We start from the raw sequence: 17,580 nt of genomic DNA, 5'->3' as shown, positions 1-17,580 counted from the left end.
TGCCAAAGTAGAAGCAGCAGGAGCCACAGCATCATTGGAGGGCTGATAAGATCTCTCTCTCTCTCTCTCTCTGTGTGTGCGTGTGAGATTCTGTCCACATGTATGACTAAGTGTTCGTGAGAGAGAGTTTATTTACTCTGACAGGTTAACCACAGACAGTGTGATGATCCAATTATGCTTTATGTACCTTTCACACACACACACACACACACACACACACACACACACACACACACACACACACACACACATACACACCCAGGCATTGGCTATGATCCACACTGTATTCGGCCAACAGATCCCCTGTCCTGACTACACTAGGGCTCTCTCTGGGGTACCGTATCCACGACTCCTGCTCTGATGTCACCACCGCTCTGAGGGCCTCAGCTGACTTCACACAGGTAAAGGCTCTTCAGCCAAAACGTTGGTCAGATTAATCCACAGCAAGAATAAACTATTTGTATAGTTTATCTTCCATTAGCCAGCACCTCACATAAAGATTGTACATTCTTTACTTCACACAGGAGCCAAACACAGGAGCCAACACCTCCACCTGTTCCCCACCCATCATGGCTGTCATTGGGGCCTCTTCCTCTGAGATTTCCATCGATGTTGCCTGGCAACATAACCTGGAGCTCATTCCTCAGGCAAGCAGTCCAATCCCACCCACAAAGTGACGATTGATGTAACAAAAGGCTTGATAAAATAATAAATAAATAACAAAGTTGAATAAATTAAATAGACAGCAATGATGATACAGATGAAGTACAAAATCACTTCAACATTCTCTTCGAATCATCACAGATCAGTTACACCTCCACAAGAATTGAGCTGTGGGCCTCCCGGGTGGTGCAATGGTCTAAGGCTCTGCATCGCAGTTCTAGCTGTGCCACCAGAGATCCTGGGTTCGAGCCCAGGCTCTATTGCAACCGGCCTCAACTGGGAGGCCCATGGGGCGGCGCACAATTGGCCCATCGTCGTCCGGGTTAGGGAGGGTTTGGCCGGTAGGGACATCCTTCTCTCATCGCGCACTGGCCCTGTGTTGGGCCAGGTGTAGTGCACTCTGACCAGGTCGCCAGGTGTACGGTGTTTCCTCTGACACATTGGTGTGGCTGGCTTCTGGGTTGGATGTGCATTGTGTCAAGAAGCAGTGTGGCTAGGCCTCTCCTAAGTCCGTACAGGAGTTGCAGAGACAAGACTGAAACTACTACCGCCTCTACCAACCCTATGCCATCATCTGTCTCTGCCTGATCCTACAGGTCCTCACCTGCACCCTGTGGCTGGTCCTGCAGAGCCACCGTGCAGAGAAGGCCACCGTGCTGAGAAGGCCACCGTGCTGGCTGAGTGTGACAAGGGCCCCTATGTGGTGTTTGGGGTAATGTTGGGCTACATCGCTGTCTTGTATGTTTGCCTGCGCGTTTAAAGGCTGCAAGCTGCCACAGAAGTACATCGAGGCCAGGTTCATCACCTTCAGCATGAGAAGGCCACCGTGCTGGCCACCGTGCTGGCCACCGTGCAGAGAAGGCCACCGTGCTGTCTGAGTGTGACAAGGGCCCCTACGTGGCGTTTGGAGTAATGTTGGGCTACATCGCTGTCTTGTATGCTTGCCTACACGTTTAAAGGCCGCAAGCTGCCACAGAAGTACAACGAGGCCAGGTTCATCACATTCAGCATGCTCCTCTACCTGATGTCCTGGCTGATATTTGTGCCTGTCTATGTGACCACCTCTGGGATGTACCTGCCAGCAGTGGAGTAAAATAGAATTTGTTTTGGTGGTCATCCTCATCTCCAACTATGGCATCCTCAGCTGTCATCCTCAGCTGTCATTTCTTCCCCAAGTGCTACGTCATCCTCTTCAAGAAGGAGCACAACACCAAGAGTGCCTTCATGAAGAACGTGTATGACTATTCCAGAAAGGGCATTACTGACTCTAGCTCTGTCTCTGAGATATCAGTCTCTCAGACAGAAGGGTATCGCATCAGTCACCCTTACTCCTTCAGTTCACCTTCCTTCTTCATGTCTCCTCCACCAGTAGAACCCACAGCACCTCAGAATTACTGGTCCGTTGACCAGAACATTCAGAACATTGACACTGCAACCCATTGCACCGTCGTAGACCATGGAGTGTTTGTCACAGGTCAGCTGACTCGACCACACCGTCTGAGGAGAAGCATGAGCCTATGAGTGGAGTGGACCAGTGTCTGGAACTTTTACATCTTACAGTACATCACATCACACAGTGTGTCTCTGTGATCCTATCTTTGGTTTGACTGTTCCCATTTTGCTTAGTCTACTGGTATGTTTTTTACCCAAGTGGGTTGTTTTTACATTCAAGTCAATTTGGGTAACACTTTATTTTGACACTGATATGGACATGACAGTGTCATAAACAAACAAACTCTGTCAAACTCTGTCAAGCGTCAATGGTGTACAGGGTTGATTTATTTCGGAACTGCGTATGGGGAGGCAGGTATCCTAGTGGTTAGAGCATTGGACAAGTAACTGAAAGGTTGCTAGATTGAATCCCCGAGCTGACAAGGTAAAACTCTGTCCTTCTGCCCTGAACAAGGCAGTTAATCCACTGTCCCTATGCCGTCATTGAAAATAAGAATTTGTTCTTATCTGACTTGCCTAGTTAAATAAAGGTAAAATATGAATTAATAATAAATTTGATTTCTATACTGTGTGAAATGTTCTAACTCAGTATCATGGAGGATGTTGGCATTTGCTGTGGATATGTTGTGTGTTGGATCCCTGAATAGTCCATTTCTATGTGTAATACAAACAGCATTTCTATCTATTATGGGAGCTGATCCAGCATGACACAAATTAGATATATTGAAAATATGTATACAATGAATGCTATAGTTGGAATTTCTGTCACTGTTTCTTAATGCATGATTGGTTTGAATGGAATAAAATAGAATTTGTTTTGGGCAACAGACATATACAACAAAATGTACAATGTGGACCCAGAGGATATCACTTGAAAGTATTCATTCAAAAGCTTGTTTCCAAAGTGGTCCTCGATGGTACAAACAATAACACATATAATGATTAAAAGACAAGACAAAATTACAAACAACCATAAATACAATAATTTATTTTAACATCCTAAAAAGTGGCCCTATTCACTGTGCTTCTCCCTAACATTAAAATCCACAATCTATTAATCTATTAATTGCACATCATACCGATCCTTCAAATAAATACACCTGACCAGCAGTAGGGGGCACAAGGGGCAGTGGAGTGGTTTCCCTTACTTAGACAACCTTGTAGAAATTAAAAACTTTGCCCTCTTTTTAAAGCTATTTTCTCCAATGAAGGCTTTTCCATAAACAAATACCTATATGGAAAAACATGCTCCTCACAGTACTGTTTACTCCTGGGATTTTACAAGACATAACACTAGCTCTGGTAATGTGACTGTGTTGGTTAAAGACCATATCAATGTGGTTTTTCATGTAACTTGGGGCACGATCATTTAAGATGTGAAACATATGACTAAATTTAAGTTGGTCCACTCTGGACTCCAACAAGCCCACCTCCCAGAACTCCTGTACCCCTATGTGGGTCCTAGGGGGAATGTTCAGCATATACCTGATAGCATTATTTTGTATGACCTGCATTCTCTTTTTCAGATTTTTTGATAGTCCACTATACCAAGCAGAGCAGGCATTATCAAAATGACACTGAATCAAGGTTGAGACAAGCAGTATCTTAACGTTACGTAATGTTAAAATATCTAGTGTCAGTTGACATTCTTGAAGTTTTTAAATACTTCTAAATACCTTGAAATCTATTTCCACAAATCTGTCTTTTGCAGAACCCATCTGATGAGCACACCTATGCTATCTCTTTAGGCTGCAGGCCTAATGCCACGGTGACACAGGAAGAAAGAGAGAGAAAGAGAGAGAAAGAGAGAGAGCGAGAGAGAGAGAGAGAGAGAGAGAGAAAGAGAGAGAGATAGAGCTGCTGGCATTTTCCCAGTGCCCAAACACATGTGCATGTAGTAACTGTACTACACTGAGCTCTTCCCTCCATAGTCTGGAGCTCTGTCCTTCAAAGCTCAAATATCCCGGGCTCTACAGTAGTAGAACATTCCATGAATGAACTCTGGGCTGCTGCTCTGCTGCTGAAAAGTAGTCTCAGGAACCTGACCCTAGGCAACAGTACAGGCTAAGGTCTGGTTTCAATGACAAACTCTTTTGGCAACATCGATAAGGTGAAAAAAAATCAGACAGACAACTCTCTCAACAAATCACGAGGAAGACATGCCAGAATGGCAAGATTTGAAACCAAAGTTTGCAGTAAAAACCTTTGCATTCGTATTAGTGAAAGTAGTTGATCCAAACTAGCTACTTGCAAAATGAACTTATTCAAAACAACCTCTGTTCTCCCCATCTTGCTAGCTGCTATTTTAGATTTTGTTCAGGCAGATAGGGTAGGGACGTAGGCAGTGACGCTGTTCTTCTATGCCAAAAGAGTCTGTTATTGAAACTAGACCATAGTCACTGCCGAGAACAGCATGTCTGCTCTATATCTCTATGTCTTTGTGGTACACGGGCTGTTTGTAGACCAGAGAGCACATTTCTGTGCAAACGGATAGGCCCAAATCCATAATAGTAACTCAAGAATTCACAAAAATCTTCCATTGACATCAGTGCATTATTAACAATAAGTTTGAATTAAGTGCGCACATCTGAAGATACGTTTAATCTCATCTCTGTTGTCTCCTTCTCATCAGTAACTCCAATGAACTTCCACCCCTGTCCCTGCCATTGTCACCAGACTTATCAATCATTTCAAGCTGATGTTGACTTTGGCCATGGTCAGAGCATCAACACTGTGTATCATGGGTAAATTGTGACTGACTGATATACTGATATACTGATATAATAATGAGTAGTTATTTATGATGCAAGGTGATTTGTAGATCAGTCTGTCTCAACTCCTCTTCAAAATTAGCTGCAATGCTTTGACTGAGGTGTGAGTCATTGAGGAAATGTTGAAAATGAAGTCTTTCCAAAATTCAAACAAACAACAGGTGATAATGACTGCAAAATCATTGGAACGAGGAAACAAACTATTCACAATGTCAGATTTCTTTTTCAGAGACCCATTCAGACGCATGCAAACCAACAGACATTCAAAGAGTCACACGGATACAAAGATTCCTAAAGATAATAATATATCATAATGGTGTTTGCTAGAGTGAGCTGATAACAGTTTTGGGGAAATCTGTAATTTAGTTTCTTCTACATAGATAATTCCCCATTCTGAACCTGCCTGTCTGGTTGTGACACAATGACACCAAGAGGAGAGAGACAGGGAGAGGGAGAGAGAGAGAAGGGGTAGAGAAAGATTAAGAGAGGGAGAGAAATAGAGAGTTGGTGAGTTGGAGAGAGGGTGACAGGTGTCCCTCGGGATATTTCCTTGTGATAGCCTTGAGATTAGAGGTAGCGTCAAAATGAAACCATGATCTCTCAAGAAAATCTTTATCAAGAATGTTTGTCCTCATCATTTCATGATGATGATAACATCACTAAGTACATAACAGCTAAATAAATATGTCATGAAGAGTTCCACAAAAAGTCAGTTTACACCATTCTCACACTTCGAACCCATCTCAACAGACCATAAACTAAATTCACTGAAATAGGATATGGGTGGAATTCTTCTCTTAGAATGCATAGTCACTGACACTCTGAGGAAATAATCGCCCATGAGCAGGAAGAGTCAGCTTTAACTGGGAGTGTTTATACTTTACTATTCTATGCGGCAATCCTAATTCTGGATTGCTAATCAACTTGTTAGTGAGAAAAGGTGACAATGTGTTATGAATAGGGATAGTTTAGGTGTTTTTTTTGTGTGGATCACAACAGTTAGAACAACAGTTAGAACAGCAAGGCAACATATGCAAGCTCTGTAGACCTGCTATCATGATGTGAACAAAAAATATGCTTCCACTGTCTTGATGGGACCAATTCAGAGACGCGGTATAGTGTTGTGAAGTTCTCGTTGTTGTTTTACAGTGGTTGTCTCCAGTCCTGTGACGTATGACACTCTCAGGTAAACTCCTACCGGTTTCTTCTCGTGATCACACTGAGGTTGAGTTAAGGGAAATGGCTGGGGGGGGGGTGGAACTGGATCAGCTGCATAGACAGCACCCACACACCGAACGTGTCTGAAGGTATGCTTCTGTCACACATAGTGGACAAAGATGTTCTGATAACAGGGCCAGGACAAGGTCTATTATAAGGTCCTCTGTGTGTGTGTGTGTGTGTGTGTGTGTGTGTGTGTGTGTGTGTGTGTGTGTGTGTGTGTGTGTGTGTGTGTGTGTGTGTGTGTGTGTGTGCGTGTGCGTGTGTGTGTGCGTGTGTGTGTATTTCATAGGAATTGAACAAGTTCTGTCGAAACCGTCATTGCTTTTGTGCAGAAGAATAGACAGATGTCCTGTAGACAAAATCCACTAAATGTCATCCGACAAGGGTAACAGATAATTGTATTTATTTATCCTTCATTGTTTTACAGTCAAGTCCTCATTAACCCCTCATAGACTAGCCAGACAACAGCTCCATTAGTAACACAGTGCAGCTTCACACACGGCCTTCTGTGTTCCACTGGGTTAAAGGAAACAGAATCACAATGGTGGCATACGGTAATCACCTAAACTAGGGCATTCTGGACAGAATACCCCAGAAGTCCTTATAGCCTCTGTATCAGAGCCTAAATGAAAACACAAAACAATTCCCAAATGGGGGAGAAATAAATCAACCTAAAACGTAAAATGATATATCATCCAATCGTACAAACATGAGAAATATTAGATGTGATATTAGATTAATGTGTCTGACAAAATGTAGCACTAAACAGTTTCCATCTCACATAAAGTTTTAGAATACCTACTCGTTCAAGGGTTTTTCTTTATTTTTTTACTATTTTCTACATTGTAGAATAATAGTTAAGACATCAAAACTAGGAAATAACACATGGAATTATATAGTAACCAAAAAAGTCAAACAAATCAAAATATATTTTATATTTGAGATTCTTCAAATAGCCACCATTTTCCTTGATGACAGCTTTGCACACTCTTGGCATTCTCTCAACCAGCTTCACCTGGAATGCTTTTCCAACAATCTTGAAGGAGTTCCCACATTTGCTGAGCACTTGAGCACTGGCTGCTTTTACTTCACTCTGTGGTCCAACTCATCCCAAACCATCTCAATTGGGTTGAGGTTGGGTGATTGTGGAGGCCAGGTCATCTGATGCAGCACTCCATTACTCTCATTCTTGGTCAAATAGCCCTTACACAGCCTGGAGGTGTGTTTTGGGTCATTGTCCTGTTGAAAACAAAATGATAGTCCTACTAAGCACAAAACAGATGGGATGGCGTATTGCTGCAGAATGCTGTGGTAGCCATGCTGGTTAAGTGTGCCTTGAATTCTAAATAAATCACAGACACTGTCACCAGCAAAGCACCCCCTCACCATCACACCTCTTCCATGCTTCAAGGTGGGAACCACACATGCAGAGATCATCCGGTCACCTACTCTGCGTCTCACAAAGACACAGCGGTTGGAATAAAAAATCTCAAATTTTGACTAATCAGACCAAAGGACAGATTTCCACAGGTCTAATGCCCTCATGTTTCTTGGGCCAAGCAAGTCTCTTCCACTTTTTGGTGTCCTGTGGTAGTGGTTGCTTTGCAGCAATTCGACCATGAAGGTCTGTTACTTGAACTCCGTGAAGCAATCTGAGGTGGTTACCTCTAATGAACTTATACTCAGCAGCAGAGGTAACTCTGGGTCTTCCTTTCCTGTTGCGGTCCTCATGAGAGCCAGATTCTTCATAGCCCCTGATGATTTTTGCGACTGCACTTGAAGAAACTTTCAAAGTTCTTCAAATGTTCCGTATTGACTGACTTTCATGTCTTAATGTAATGATGGACTGTCGTTTCTCTTTGCTTATGTGACCTGTTCTTGCCATATTATGGACTTGGTCTTTTACCAAATAAGGCTATCTTCTTGCATACCACCCCTACCTTGTCACTTCACCTTGGCTCACAACTGATTGGCTCAAATGAACTTTTAACAAGGCACACCTGTTAATTGAAATGCATTCCAGGTGACTAGCTGGTTGAGAGTATGCAAAGATTGTGCAAAGCTGTCATCAAAGCAAATGGTGGCTACTTTGAAGAATCTCAAATATAAAATATATTTTGATTTGTTTAACACTTTTTGGGTTACTGTCACATTGGTATGAAGGATCGGGAGACAGGCGCAGGAATTACAGCGTACCGTGTAAAGGCACGGGGATGAAGACCAAGCAAACACGTTTACAAAACACAGGGTAGAAACCCAAACAAAAGAGCGAGGAGTGCCTCGAATAAATACACAATTGCACAATGATTATCACATGGGATGAGACCTGTAATCACAATATAAGTGGCATGAAAGCCAAAACAACACACACACATATATATATATATGTATATATATATATATATATATATATATATATATATATATATATATATATATATATATATATATATATATAATTTCTTACATTTATAGATAATATACAGAGCAATTTCTATCTTTGTCCAAAATCGTTAAGTAAGTCCAATGCAAGGTTAACCACCACTGATTAAACAAAAAGACTGCAGGCAATACGAATAACGGTGCATGTACATTAGATAGAGGTGAATTGTGTCGCTTCGGCCGCCTATTGTGACTCACTTGTAGGGCGTGCTGGTAGCATGTTCGATTGTGCATCAAGAATTCAGCATAGAAAGTTTGTATGAAGGTCTGGTTATTAAATGGGTACGTAGTTCAATAGTAATATCCTCTAAAACTCTCTGGTGACAAACAAACTTTGCTCCCTGTTTCCAATTGTCCACATGGCTGGGAGAACCTATTCAAGTAAGTAAATACATTTCGAAAATGTAAAAAAAACAATATATTATTAGCTAACTAGCTACAGTGCAGGCTAACTCAAATGAGCTGCTAAATGAGCTAACGTAAACTCACCCCATTCCGTACAAATGTGCGCAACCGCGACATTCAATCGAGGCTGCAAAGAAAACTAATGGGACTGTATCGACTTTGTTGACTTCAAAATCTGGGGTGTGAACTAGGTTTCTATTCAACTTAGATCGACATGGTAATTGCTCTATAGCATTGGAGAAAAGTTTAAAAAAACTGACCCTCCAATACATCGTGACGTGTCATGCCGTAACGTACAGCACTCATAAATCAACTATTTCTGTCTTACAGCCTCTCTCCACCAGGTGTAGCACTTCTCTCATCGTTTAAAAACAAGAAATGGACAGTGATGGGGTAAGGGGGGATACCTAGTCATTTTTTGCATCATCACTGTAAGCGATTATGATTCTCAAAGCCGCTGTTAACTTCTGAAGATCACTTTAGCACCGCCCTAAAAACCCTATTCAAATTTGACACAAACTTTCAAATAGGTATGTAATGACACATTATATAAACTCTTTACAGTTTTTTTATTTACATTTTAGAGGCAATAAGGTGATAAGTTGGACAGATAGAGTGAAAAAAAGCAGTTTTCCGACACATCTCCTCTCCTTCTCACTATCACGCATTAGTTTCGCTTCCCCACCCGCCATTTTTAAAAAGACCCGACGGAGCTCATTGCCTCCTTGAATTATGCAGAAACGGGCAGCTTGGAGGTCATGTCATTAATTTTGTTGGAAAGGAGAGAAATTATGCTTTACAAAGGTATTGACATTACAGTTGATCTGGAAGTATTAGGTTTTTGGGGCGCTAAAATAAGGTCAACTGTACGGTTAGCTAGTTGGCTTCAACTTCACATACTGTAGATAGCTAGTTAATTTAATTAAATATCATCAGCTACCTAACTTCATATTAGCTAGCTATATTGATGTATTCATTACTGTAAAAAAAATAATTCAAAAGCATTTGTAGGTAGCTAGCTAACAGCCATGGAGGAGGGTGAAAGGATAGCCGTAAAAGTGAGAGAGTAGGCTATTCTGGATAGGGATGGTACTTTTGTGTAGTTCCTGTCCCTAGAAGTGAGAACGGAGATAATAGCAACATAATAGTCAGTGCGGTTTAATTTGACTATAATAAAGTTTGTTTCTTGTGATGTTTTCTGTCTAAAAATAAAGAGCGCTATGAAAGCCTACGGATCCGCAGTCAAACGACCACCCCTCATCACTGTCAAACGCTCCCTAAAACACTTCTGTGCCTTTCTAATCGACCTGGCCCGGGTATCCTGGAAGGAAATTTAACTCATCCCGTCAGTTGAGGATGCCTGGTCATTCTTTAAAAGTAACTTCCTCACCATTTTAGATAAGCACGCTCTGTTCAAAAAATGCAGAACTAAGAACAGATATAGCCCTTGGTTCACTCCAGACCTGACTGCCCTCGACCAGCACAAAAACATCCTGTGGCGGACTGCAATAGCATCGAATAGTCCCCGCGATATGCAACTGTTCAGGGAAGTCAGGAACCAATACACGCAGTCAGTCAGGAAAGCAAAGGCCAGCTTCTTCAGGCAGAAATTTGCATCCTGTAGCTCTAACTCCAAAATGTTCTGGGACACTGTGAAGTCCATGGAGAACAAGAGCACCTCCTCCCAGCTGCCCACTGCACTGAGGCTAGGTAACACGGTCACCACCGATAAATCCATGATTATCGAAAACTTCAACAAGCATTTCTCAACGGCTGGCCATGCCTTCCTCCTGGCTACTCCAACCTCGCCCAACAGCTCCCCCCCCCCCCCCCCCCGCAGCTACTCGCCCAAGCCTCTCCAGGTTCTCCTTTACCCAAATCCAGATAGCAGATGTTGTGAAAGAGCTGCAAAACTTGGACCCGTACAAATCAGCTGGGCTTGACAATCTGGGCCCTCTATTTCTGAAACTATCCGCCGCCATTGTCGCAACCCCTATTACCAGCCTGTTCAACCTCTCTTTCATATCATCTGAGATCCCCAAGGATTGGAAAGCTGCCGCAGTCATCCCCCTCTTCAAAGGGGGAGACACCCTGGACCCAAACTGTTACAGACCTATATCCATCCTGCCCTGCCTATCTAAGGTCTTCGAAAGCCAAGTCAACAAACAAGTCACTGACCATCTCGAATCCCACCGTACCTTCTCCGCTGTGCAATCTGGTTTCCGAGCCGGTCACGGGTGCACCTCAGCCACGCTCAAGGTACTAAACGATATCATAACTGCCATAGATAAAAGACAGTACTGTGCAGCCATATTCATCGACCTTGCCAAGGCTTTCGACTCAATCACCATATTCTTATCGGCAGACTCAGTAGCCTCGGTTTTTCTAATGACTGCCTTGCCTGGTTCACCAACTACTTTGCAAACAGAGTTCAGTGTGTCAAATCGGAGGGCATGCTGTCCGGTCCTCTGGCAGTCTCTATGGGGGTGCCACAGGGTTCAATTCTCGGGCCGACTCTTTTCTCTGTATACAGTATATCAATGATGTTGCTCTTGCTGCGGGTGATTCCCTGATCCACCTCTACGCAGACGACATCATTCTGTATACGTCTGGCCCGTCCTTGGACACTGTGCTATCTAACCTCCAAACGAGCTTCAATGCCATACAACATTCCTTCCGTGGCCTCCAACTGCTCTTAAACGCTAGTAAAACCAAATGCATGCTTATCAACCGTTCGCTGCCTGCACCCGCACGCCCGACTAGCATCACCACCCTGGATGGTTCCGACCTAGAATACGTGGACATCTATAAGTACCTAGGTGTCTGGCTAGACTGTAAACTCTCCTTCCAGACTCATATCAAACATCTCCAATATAAAATCAAATCTAGAGTTGGCTTTCTATTCCGCAACAAAGCCTCCTTCACTCACGCCGCCAAACTTACCCTAGTAAAACTGACTATCCTACCGATCCTCGACTTCGGCGATGTCATCTACAAAATAGCTTCCAATACTCTACTCAGCAAACTGGATGCAGTTTATCACAGTGCCGTCCGTTTTGTTACTAAAGCACCTTATACCACCCACCACTGCGACCTGTATGCTCCAGTCGGCTGGCCCTCGCTACATATTCGTCGCCAGACCCACTGGCTCCAGGTCATCTACAAGTCCATGCTAGGTAAAGCTCCGCCTTATCTCAGTTCACTGGTCACGATGGCAACACCCACCCGTAGCACGCGCTCCAGCAGGTGTATCTCACTGATCATCCCTAAAGCCAACACCTCATTTGGCCGCCTTTTGTTCCAGTTCTCTGCTGCCTGTTACTGGAACGAATTGCAAAAATCACTGAAGTTGGAGACTTTTATCTCCCTCACCAACTTCAAACATCTGCTATCTGAGTCTATCTGTAAATAGCCCACCCAATTTTACCTACCTCATCCCCATGCTGTTTATATTTATTTACTTGTTCTGCTCTTTTGCACACCAATATCTCTACCTGTACATGACCATCTGATCATTTATTACTCCAGTGTTAATTTGCAAAATTTGTAATTATTCGCCTACCTCCTCATGCCTTTTGCACACAATGTATATAGACTCTCTTTTTTTTCTACTGTGTTATTGACTTGTTAATTGTTTACTCCATGTGTAACTCTGTGTTGTTGTCTGTTCACACTGCTTTGCTTTATATTGGCCAGGTCGCAGTTGCAAATGAGAACTTGTTCTCAACTAGCCTACTTGGTTAAATAAAGGTGAAATTTTTTTTTGTTTTTGCCTTAGCACTGCACAGCTGATTCAAATGATCAACTTAGATTCAAGCTTCAAGGGGTATTTATTTATTCATTTGTGATGCTATCCTTGATATGATCCTGTTATTGTCACATGCTAGACATGCACATATGTGTCCATGCATCTATCAATCCAACGTTATCATGATTTGTTATCAGGGATATTATACTTTAGTAATCCACAATGACCTGGTGATGTAAAAGTCTAATAATTACATTGTCTCCCACATTCCTACAGATACCTTGTCACTGGAGATTCCTTCAAAACGAATGCCTACAGTTACAGTGCCTTGCGAAAGTATTCGGCCCCCTTGAACTTTGCGACCTTTTGCCACATTTCAGGCTTCAAACATAAAGATATAAAACTGTATTTTTTTGTGAAGAATCAACAACAAGTGGGACACAATCATGAAGTGGAACAACATTTATTGGATATTTCAAACTTTTTTTAACAAATCAAAAACTGAAAAATTGGGCGTGCAAAATTATTCAGCCCCTTTACTTTCAGTGCAGCAAACTCTCTCCAGAAGTTCAGTGAGGATCTCTGAATGATCCAATGTTGACCTAAATGACTAATGATGATAAATACAATCCACCTGTGTGTAATCAAGTCTCCGTATAAATGCACCTGCACTGTGATAGTCTCAGAGGTCCGTTAAAAGCGCAGAGAGCATCATGAAGAACAAGGAACACACCAGGCAGGTCCGAGATACTGTTGTGAAGAAGTTTAAAGCCGGATTTGGATACAAAATTATTTCCCAAGCTTTAAACATCCCAAGGAGCACTGTGCAAGCGATAATATTGAAATGGAAGGAGTATCAGACCACTGCAAATCTACCAAGACCTGGCCGTCCCTCTAAACTTTCAGCTCATACAAGGAGAAGACTGATCAGAGATGCAGCCAAGAGGCCCATGATCACTCTGGATGAACTGCAGAGATCTACAGCTGAGGTGGGAGACTCTGTCCATAGGACAACAATCAGTCGTATATTGCACAAATCTGGCCTTTATGGAAGAGTGGCAAGAAGAAAGCCATTTCTTAAAGATATCCATAAAAAGTGTTGTTTAAAGTTTGCCACAAGCCACCTGGGAGACACACCAAACATGTGGAAGAAGGTGCTCTGGTCAGATGAAACCAAAATTGAACTTTTTGGCAACAATGCAAAACGTTATGTTTGGCGTAAAAGCAACACAGCTCATCACCCTGAACACACCATCCCCACTGTCAAACATGGTGGTGGCAGCATCATGGTTTGGGCCTGCTTTTCTTCAGCAGGGACAGGGAAGATGGTTAAAATTGATGGGAAGATGGATGGAGCCAAATACAGGACCATTCTGGAAGAAAACCTGATGGAGTCTGCAAAAGACCTGAGACTGGGACGGAGATTTGTCTTCCAACAAGACAATGATCCAAAACATAAAGCAAAATCTACAATGGAATGGTTCAAAAATAAACATATCCAGGTGTTAGAATGGCCAAGTCAAAGTCCAGACCTGAATCCAATCGAGAATCTGCGGAAAGAACTGAAAACTGCTGTTCACAAATGCTCTCCATCCAACCTCACTGAGCTCGAGCTGTTTTGCAAGGAGGAATGGGAAAAAATTTCAGTCTCTCGATGTGCAAAACTGATAGAGACATACCCCAAGCGACTTACAGCTGTAATCGCAGCAAAAGGTGGCGCTACAAAGTATTAACTTAAGGGGGCTGAATAATTTTGCACGCCCAATTTTTCAGTTTTTTGATTTGTTAAAAAAGTTTGAAATATCCAATAAATGTCGTTCCACTTCATGATTGTGTCCCACTTGTTGTTGATTCTTCACAAAAAAATACAGTTTTATATCTTTATGTTTGAAGCCTGAAATGTGGCAAAAGGTCGCAAAGTTCAAGGGGGCCGAATACTTTTGCAAGGCACTGTAACCTGTAGGGCACTGCAAGGTTGGGTGACCAGGGCCATCTGGGACTGCCTCCTGGAGGAATTCAGATCTGTGAAGGCTACCTGTCCTGCATAAGTCCATGGCAGACTTGTTTACGTAATGCTGTGCGTTTTGTTTCTAACCTTACTTTGCTATCTGACAACTTTACAGTTTTTTCTTTTTAATTACCGTTTATATTTTTTGTTTACCCCTCACTCAACTTTTCTTTTTTTTTTCAACTTTTTCACTCCGAACGCTTTATCTGGACGTGGTTCGTCAGGACCTCCACCAGCCGAAGCTAAGTAGTAACATTAACATTTCTTCTTATTGCAGTCGCTTCACTCATAATATAGGAGAACGATCGCCTTACGGCAAGGACAGCTGTGCTGCAAGCCCAGCTTCAGACTCAATCGTTAGGCAAGGGTAATTTCAGTGTAGGAAAGGATGAAACAGCATCTGTGCCATCAGTAAGTACAGATAGTAGTATAAATCCCCTCGCACGGTCCTATCAGCCGGACAACTTTCTCATGGCTTCTGGAGGGAAATGCTGTAGGAATGCTCAACCGGTGTCGCTCACTCAGCCAACAGAAACTTTCAACCGGTTCTCCCCATTAAGCAGTGAGTCGGAGTCAGAGGCCGAGCCTTCTCTGGTCTCTACTCCTCCCGTTACGGGGTCTGAGACGCCGAAGCCTCCCACCATTAGCTCTGACAAATTGAAAACCCTAGTCATTGGCGACTCCATTACCTGCAGTATTAGACTTAAAATGAATCATCCAGCGATGATACATTGTTTACCAGGGGGCAGGGCTACCGACGTTAAGGCTAATCTGAAGATGGTGCTGGGTAAAGCTAAAACTGGCGAGTGTAGAGAGTATAGGGATATTGTTATCCACATCGGCATCAACGATGTTAGGATGAAACAGTCAGAGGTCACCAAGCACAACATTGCTTCAGCGTGTAAATCATCTAGAAAGATGTGTCGGCATCGAGTAATTGTCTCTGGCCACCTCCCAATTAGGGGGAGTGATGAGCTCTACAGCAGTCTCACAACTCGAACGCTGGTTGAAAACTGTTTTCAGCCCCTCCCAAAAGATAGAATTTGTAGATAATTGACCCTCTTTCTGGGACCAAACCTGGCCTGTTGAGGAGTGACTGACTCCATCCTAGCTGGAGGGGTGCTCTCATCGTATCTACGAACATAGACAGGGCTCTAACTCCCCTAGCTCCACAAGAAATAGGGTGCAGGACAGGCAGCTGTTAGCCAGCCTGCCAGCTTAGTGGAGTCTGCCACTAGCACAGTCAGTGTAGTCAGCTCAGCTATCCCCATTGAGACCGTGTATGTGTCTCGACCTAGGTTGGGCAAAATTAAACATGGCGGTGCTCGCCTTAGCAATCTCACTTGAATAAAAATCTCCTCCATTCCTGCCATTATTGAAAGAGATTGTGATACCTTTTCACGCCCTGACTTTAGAGATCCTTTTTATGTCTCTATTTTGGTTTGGCCAGGGCGTGAGTTGGGGTGGGCATTCTATGTTTTGTGTTTCTATGATTTTCTATTTCTATGTTTTGGCCGGGTATGGTTCTCAATCAGGGACAGCTGTCTATTGTTGTCTCTGATTGGGATCCATACTTAGGTACCCTTTTTCCCACCTGTGTTTGTGGGAGGTTAACTTTGTTTGATGACACATAGCCTGAAGCGTCAAGGTTTGTTTGGTATTGTTTATTGTTTTGTCGGCGTCATTTCTTAAATAAAGTAAAATGTACACTCACCACGCTGCACCTTGGTCCTGATCCTTCAACAGCTGTGACATACCTCACATCTCAAAATAGGGCTACTTAATGTTAGATCCCTCACTTCCAAAGCAGTTATAGTCAATGAACTAATCACTGATCATAATCTTGATGTGATTGGCCTGACTGAAACATGGCTTAAGCCTGATGAATTTACTGTGTTAAATGAGGCCTCACCTCCTGGTTACATTAGTGACCATAAACTAGCTCCCTGGTATACAGAAAATACCAGAGCTCTGAAGCAAGCTTCCAGAAAATTGGAACGGAAATGGCGCCACACCAAACTGGAAGTCTTCCGACTAGCTTGGAAAGACAGTACCGTGCAGTATCGAAGAGCCCTCACTGCTGCCCGATCATCCTATTTTTCCAATTTAATTGAGGAAAATAAGAACAATCCAACATTTATTTTTGATACTGTCGCAAAGCTAACTAAAAAGCAACATTCCCCAAAGGAGGATGGCTTTCACTTCAGCAGTAATAAATGCATTAACTTCTTTGAGGAAAAGATCATGATCATTAGAAAGCAAATTACGGACTCCTCTTTAAATCTGCGTGTTCCTCCAATGCTCAGTTGTCGTGAGTTTGCACAACTCTGCCAGGACCTAGGATCAAGGGAGACACTTGAGTGTTTTAGTACTATATCTCTTGACACAATGATGAAAATAATCATGGCCTCTAAACCTTCAAGCTGCATACTGGACCCTATTCCAACTAAACTACTGAAAGAACTGCTTCCTGTGCTCGGCCCTCCTATGTTGAACATAATAAACGGCTCTCTATCCACCGGATGTGTACCAAACTCACTAAAAGTGGCAGTAATAAAGCCTCTCTTGAAAAAGCCAAACCTAGACCCAGAAAATATAAAAAACTATCAGCCTATATGGAATCTCCCATTCCTCTCAAAAATTTTAGAAAAAGCTGTTGCGTAGCAACTCACTGCCTTCCTGAAGACAAACAATGTATACGAAGTGCTTCAGTCTGATATTAGACCCCATCATAGCATTGAGACTGCACTTGTGAAGGTGGTAAATTACCTTTTAATGGCGTCAGACCGAGGCTCTGCATCTGTGCTCGTGCTCCTAGACCTTAGTGCTGCTTTTGATACCATCGATCACCACATTCTTTTGGAGAGATT

The sequence above is a fragment of the Oncorhynchus mykiss genome, chromosome 3 (assembly GCF_057628025.1).
Source record: "Oncorhynchus mykiss isolate SJ-2025 chromosome 3, ASM5762802v1, whole genome shotgun sequence".
NCBI lineage: Eukaryota > Metazoa > Chordata > Actinopteri > Salmoniformes > Salmonidae > Oncorhynchus > Oncorhynchus mykiss.
The sequence above is the reverse complement of the archived record's forward strand: the minus strand, read 5'-3'. Positions refer to the sequence as shown.